Here is a 7282-nt window from a genome sequence, read left to right on the forward strand (position 1 = left end):
CTGTTTATGTGTGTTATCAAGAAATTCAACCCCGAAGACCTTGAATCCTCTTGCCTATGAGTGCTGGAATTGTGGGCATGTGCAGGCCTGCTCTAAGTCTTCTGTGCCTTAGAAGGTAATGAGAAGCACTGCTGCAGGCCTGCATCTCAGGAATCCACACCGCCAGCATCTAGGAGATTCTGACCTCCACCTTTTAGACCTCAGCACTTTGATCCTCCCACCAGCAGCTGAGATGAAGACCCACCTGGGGTTCTGACTGATGGGTATGAGTGCTAGAGGTTGAAGTATAGTGAGGTTTTAGAACCACTGTGCCAATAGACACCCCTCTCTGGCCCCAGCTCCAGAAATCTCTGGGCAGGGGGCCATAGTCTGTCTAATGCCACCCGAGTTAAAGAGGAGCTAGGTCCTAGAGGGTTCAGACTGACCCTGTGCTTCCCCACCACCACCATTTACTTCACAGACAACCCACCAATGAGCCTTTGGGCCTGGGCACTGTCATCCCTGCAGCATGCAAGTGAGTCGGGGGCTGGACAGTGCACAGAGCTGCCCTCCACAGTTCGGTACCACAAAGGTTTGCTCCGAACCCCTCGGCTGCACCCTTGAGTCACCTGGACTTGACCACAGACCTCGCTGGCCAGTTCTTGTGATGCCCACTTGACACTGTTTCTGCATCTCCCAGATCCTGTACACCTAGCCCCCAGAGGGCTACAGCTATCAGTAACCAACCCTGCCTCCAAAGTGGGGGACAGTGGATCTCCATCCTGAAAGGGACAGCCTGGCCTTGGTCTGTGGTGAGGATGAGGACCTCAGAAGGGGTTCAAGCCTTCTGGATGCTCCCTATTGCCCTCATGGGGTGGGTGGTGGGGCAGAGCTGAAGGGTCTGGTGGGACCAAGAGTGGAAGGCCCGTTTTCTGCCCAACTAGTTCCTTATATCACATCTCTGAGTCAAACCAGTCTCCAAGGGCACTGCGTCCTCAATCGAGACGCCAGCTGCTGGGACTAGCTCACTTCTTTTTTGTTTTCCTTTCTGTCTGTCTTATTTATTTCCCTACCACCTTCTTATGAGACGGTCTCTGTACCTCGAGCTGCCCGGGACTCACTATTAAAGGGGCACCACAGCACTTGGCTTTATCTTTCTTTTTTCCTTTTTTATTTTATTTTATTTTTGTGATACTGCCCAGGCTGGCCTCAAAATTCTGATGTTCCTGCCTTCACCTCTTAATTTCTGGAATTACTTACAGGTTTGTGCCACCAAGCCTGGTTCATTCATTGCTGAGGATGGAACCCGGGACTTGGTGCATGTTAGGCAAACACTACTGACTGAGCTACATCCTGGCCTCAAGCTTTTCTTGGCTGAAAACAGATGGTCCTGTACCCTCTGTTGGAGACCTGAGTGAAGAGTGAGAGGCACTGCGGGAGGCCCTGGGGCTGGGGAGACCATGGGGTTCTCCATTCTCCCAGGCCATGAGCAGACCCTACACTCATTACCTAAGCAACCAAACCTTGTGTCTGGGGTAATGCTCGGCCATTCCAAGCCACCTCCCTGTGTTTGCTATTGTCAGGATGCTGGTGTCAAGACCAGGACTTGGGCTGCAGGGCTCAGCATCTCTGGATCTTCCCGAGTTCTCTTACCACACGAGCCACATCAACTCTGAGGGCCTTCCCAAAGGTAGCCGTCCTAACATCCTGGGCTTAGTGTTTATGGAGCTCCTGCCACTTCTGCCCCATGGGGCAGCAGAAACCTGAAGCCTAATGCCTGGGCCCCAAGGGTTCCGTAATGAACTTACCCCGTGCCAAGGTTTCTTCCCAAGTGGTCCTCCTCTTCACAGGTGCTACACTAATGTCCTTCCAATCTCATCTTTGACACCTCAAACTCAGCAGCCCCTATTCCGCTTCCTAAAGCACCTCCTGCAGGCCTGGCTCTGCATCTGTCTGTCCTGCCAGCAGTCGTGGGGAAGCTGCCCCAGATGGACTCACTAACTGTAGAACTTGGACGCTGTAGGCTGGGCTGAGGGTGGCAAGTCTCTTCCCTCCAGCTCCCACCCCAGCACAGGGGACTCGAAAGTCAGTTCAAGTCCAGCCCTGCCACCTAGCAGCTGTAACTCTAGGGGGAGGGGTCTGTTCTAGGGTTTCCATTGCTGCAACAAAACACCACGACCAGAAAGCAAGTTGGAGAGGAAAGGGTTACACTTCCACATTGCTGTTCATCACTGAAGGAAGTCAGAACAGGAACTCAAGCAGGGCTGCAACCTGGGCCAGGGGCTAATGCAGAACCCATGCAGGAGTGCTGCTTACCGGCTTGCTTCCTATGGCTTGCTCAGCCTGCTTTCTTGTAAAACCTGGGGCCAGCAGCCTAGGAATGGCGATATTCACCATGGGCTGGGCCCTCCTCCATTGATCACTAATTGAGAAAATGCCTTACAGCTGGATCTCACGGAGGCATTTCCTCAACTTAGGCTCCTTCCTCTCTGACTCTAGCATACAATACCAGCCAGTACAGAGTCCCTAACCTCTCTGAACCTCAGATTCTCCATCCTCTGACTAATTGTGAAGAACAAATGCTAATCAGATCTGCTGGTCTATTGACTAATTTCAGCTGCTCTAGGGGGCAGTTGAAAGTTCAATGCCTGCCTGGACTACATAGTCAGTTCAAAGCTAACCTGGGCAACTTAGTGAGACCTTGTCTCAGAATGAAAAATACAAAAAACAGCCAGGCAGTGGTGGCCCACGCCTTTAATCCCAGCATTCTGGAGGCAGAGGCATTCTGTGAGTTCAAGACAGCCTGGTCTACAAAGTGAGTTCCAGGACAGCCAAGGCTAATACACAGAGAAACCTGTCAAAAAACAAAAAACAAAAAACAAAAAACAAAACAAACAAAAAAAAAAACCAACAACCTGAAAAAACAAAAACAAAAAGAAAAACACAAAAACAGTTGAAGATATAGGGTCGTGGCAGAGCACTTTTCTAGCACGAGTGAGACCATGGATTGGATTCCCATAACTTCAAAAATAATAAATAAAAACAAATAGTAAATCAAGCCGCATATGGTGGTGCACAGCTGCTGAGGAAGCTGAGGCTGAAAGATTCCAAGTTTGGGAGTAGGCTAGATGGCTCAGTGGTTAAGGACAATTGCTGAGTGGTTTCCAGCATCCACACGGCCACTTACAAACATCTGTTACCTCCAGGGGACCCAACGCCCTCTTCTGCCTCCACAGGCTCTGCATGTACACGGTGTGTAGACATACCGATGGACAAAACATTTAGGCACATGAATAAAAATGAATATATTATAAAAAAAGATTTTAGGCAGGTTGTGGTGGCGCATACCTTTAATCCCAGCACTCAGGAGGCAGAGACAGGTAGATCTCTGTGAGTTTGAGGACAGCCTGGGCTACGTAGAGTATTTCCAGGTCAGCCAGGGCTCTACAGCTAGAGCCTGGTTCTAAAGGCTCAGGTTTGAGGACACAGCTCTAGCATGAACAGGCCCTGGTTCAGCTGCAATGTCGTTTAGTAGTGCATACCTAAAATTCTGGTGCTAAGGAGGTAGGGGCCAGAGAACCAGAAGTCAAGGTCATCCTGGGTTACACAGCAAGTTTGAGCCAGCTTAGGCTAAATGAGACCCTGTCTCAGAAGAAAAAAAAAATTTCCCCACAGATCTTTTTTTTTTCTTTTATTCCATGTACCTTGATCATATACACCTCCAAATGCCCGTCCCCACATGCCCAACATACCCCTCCTCCCTTCATGTCCTTTCTTGGGTTTTGTTTTTGCAAGCTAATGAATCAGGTTGGGGATTTAGCTGGTGTTAGAGCTCTTGTCTAGCAAGGACAAGGCCCTGGCTTCGGTCCTCAGCTCTGGGGGGAGAAAAAGACAAAATAGCGACCTACTGAGTCAATCAGTGCTGCCTGTTGGAATGCTGGCTGATCTTTTGGGCCTGCTCTTGTGCGGGATTTGAGCAGGTGAGCTTCAGTGAGTGCGTGAGTACAATGACTCTGTCTTGTCCAGAAAACAGGGCTTCGCGGCATCCGTCCCCACCCTCCAGGTCACGCATCCTTTCTGCCCCTCTTCTGTGTTTCCCCGAGCCGTGAGCAAACAGGGATTGACACAGACATCCCATTCGTGGGTGAGCACTCAGTAGTCAGGTATTCTCGGCGTTACGGCTAGTGTGAGTCCCTTCATTAGTTGTTGGCCACTGCGGAAAGCAGGTCCTCTGGCCACTAATGTGTATAAACATAAATAATTAGAAGGCAATTTGACACGTCCATCTAGCAAGACAGCAGTAGCAGGGATCTCTTAGGGCCTGTGACCTCCTTGGCCATGGGCTTTTAACCAGTTTATAGTACAGGCACGAATTCTCTCCTGAGGAGCAGGCCTTAAGTCCAACAGTGAAGTGTTTGGTTACCCCATGATTTTTGTGCCACTGTTTCATCAGTGGGTGTGGAACTATAGCACCAAGTGTCCAGCTAGGTGAGACCACTGGTGGCTTTTGTTCCCCAGTGGCCTACAGAGCACCTCCTGTCTCTGTGAAAGCTAGCCAGCTGAGAGGAAGTTTTCAGCTCCGTCCCAGCCTGGTTTCTCTGTCCAGCAGCTCTTTTTACCATAAGTTGTGGTGGGGAACCAAGAACAGTGGCAATAGCCTGTTGTTTTATTTTGGTTTTGTTTGTTTGTTTTTGTCTTTTAGAAGTGCATATGAAGTCACAGCCTTGGTTATTTTTCTTGCTAGGGTGAGGTTAGAGGTACAATTCATCAATGTGCGTGTGAGGCCCCAGGACAAGCATGTCTCCAATGATGGGCCTCTTCAATGGGGGCAGCACCCATGGTAGAAACCATATTCCCTGCCTGACAAGGAAGACTGTTCTGAGTCCTCTGCTTCTTGCTCTCGGCAACATTCAGTCCCTGGGGCCATCTTTCCATCTGTAAAATGGGTTGGAACAGAGCAGGGGAACACTGCCTGCTCACTCCCAACAGACCTGTGGGCCCTATGTGTTTAACAGAAACAATTCCCTGAATTACTCCCACTGGTTTTCGTGCTGGAGGGACAACTTCTTGTGGACCACAATAGCTCAGAGATGGAGTGAGATGGCCAGAGAAAGACAGTGAAAACGTCCAGGAAAAGTGGTAATCCAGCCTGGGCAGGCTGGCCACAGACGCCTTCAGGGAGGGAGCACACCCTGACGAGTCCAGGGAAATTCTCCTCAAACACTAACAGGTTGAGAAAAGAAAATGTAATAACGTGATATATGTGGGAGTGGGGTGAGATGGAGTTAGGAGACCTAGGAGGGGCATGGTTTGGGTTTTCTTCTTCCGGGACATTTCATCCAGAAATTCAACCTCCACTCCGCTCCCGCCCAGTAAGGACGGCTTTGGCGACCCACACCCGGTGCGCAGTGTCTCGAGGCGGGGGGTCTCGGGGTGACTCAGCCCCGCAGCCTTGTCATGCTCCGCCACCGGCAGGTGGCTGGAAGCTTGACGTTGACCCTACTTTTGCTGCGGGGCGGGGCGGACGCCTCGGGCTCGGGGCCCGCAGTGTAGCCGCAGCGCCGGCCCCGCCCCCGCCCGCTCCGCCCTGCAGGCCGGCCGCAGCCGGGCGCGGATCCCGAGCGCCTGCCCTCCCGCTCGCCCGCCCGCCCGCCCGCCCGCGTCCGCCGAGCCAGGTGAACGCGCCTGGCTCTGTCCCGCACGCTCCCCGCGCCCTCGGCCAGCGAGCTCGCCGATCTCTACCCTGCCGGCCGAGTGGGGCACTCAGGAGGCTGGAGCGACCCCGGTCCTTGCTGCTGCTCCCCAGCACCCCTTTCGGCTGCCTGGAGCCCCCTACCTTGTGCTGATCCGTTGGTTGGCTGCTGCGTCTGGCGAGGGAGCCGCAAAGAAGCCGGTAAGGGTGCTAGAAAAGCTTCCCATATCGAGGAAATTGCACGTGCCAAGGCAGGAGAGTGGACAGGACGTTGGCGTCAGGACCCCCCCCCCCCACCTCCCCAAATGTGAATCACAAGCAGAGACGCTCCAAGGCAGCAGTCCCCAGGGCACCTGAAGCCACAGAGGGCCTAGGCTAAGTAGGAAAAAAAACGCCCTCCCACCCAACACACACCAGGAGCGAAGAGAGGGACCTGGATGGGGAAAAGAAGCAGGCTTCGGGCTGGCCTGCATCGAGGGATGTCCTGGGAGCCATGCAGAAGCCCGGGGAACCTCTGTGAGGTGGGGTAACTCAGAACCTGCTGGACTTCTTGGGACATGGACGCGAGCTTCTGATGGGGAGTGTGCAGCGGGCACTGTTGGAACTTTTCTGGGCAACAAAATGCAGTGGTCTCTCCCTGCAGGCCCAAGTGACTTTGCCTTTGAATTGGGATGACTGGCCCCAAGCTGGCCTAGCACAGTATAGGTGGAAGGCATGGTCCCCACCAAATCTCCCGCCAGGCCTAAGGCCCCACAAGTAAACTTCTGGGCACCTGGGAAGGGAGTGAACAGCTGGCTTGGACCCTAGGGTCAAAAGCCAGTCTGTCTGTAGGACCTCAGGCCCAACAGGTGAGTCCTGAAACCAGGCGGGAAGGAGGTGGGCCGAGCTAGGCACAGGGAAACCAGCACCTCTGAAAGGACTCTCTGGTCTGAGTTTTATAGATGTGCCTTGGTGACAAGCGGGGAGGGCACACCTACATGGCTTTGGTTCCTTCTCACCTGTATTTGAGGCTACAATCAGGAGCCAGCAGTGGCTGGGCCCTTCCTTCCTTCCTTCCTTCCTTCCTTCCTTCCTTCCTTCCTTCCTTCCTTCCTTCCTTCCTTCCTTCTTGGTCTCTGGCTCTTTCCTGGGGTCTAGACAAATCAAGTAAGTCTCAGCACACTTTGAGTGTAGACTTCAGGAAGAATTTCCAGGTGAAATTTTCCAGGGGCTGGCTGCCGAGTAGAATGTGGAGCATTCAATTGTAAACAGGGTAGTTACACCTTTGTCCCGAGCCTTCCAAAGTCCACATCTTCCAGAAGGCCCACCTATGCCTGTGGGGACACATGGCTGCAGTGATCTGTTTACCAGGTTCTCTTGTCCACCATATGCAGCCTTAGAGCGATCTGGGGACCGCCCAGGGCCCTGCTCATCTTAGGAGTTGTTAGGGTGGGGAGCGGGGGACTACACAGATACCCTACCTGCTGCTTGACCGTGATGACCTTGGACCCCAGTCTTTCTGTCTTCTGTGGTCCATGACCTGGGTAGTGCACAGCCCACGGGGGCTGGGGGAACTGGTGGCTGCTGAGCACCGGGCAGAGCTGTGTGGTTGGTTCCCTCTTCCCCAGCCCC

The sequence above is a fragment of the Peromyscus eremicus genome, chromosome 12 (genome assembly GCF_949786415.1).
Source record: "Peromyscus eremicus chromosome 12, PerEre_H2_v1, whole genome shotgun sequence".
NCBI classification, from domain to species: domain Eukaryota; kingdom Metazoa; phylum Chordata; class Mammalia; order Rodentia; family Cricetidae; genus Peromyscus; species Peromyscus eremicus.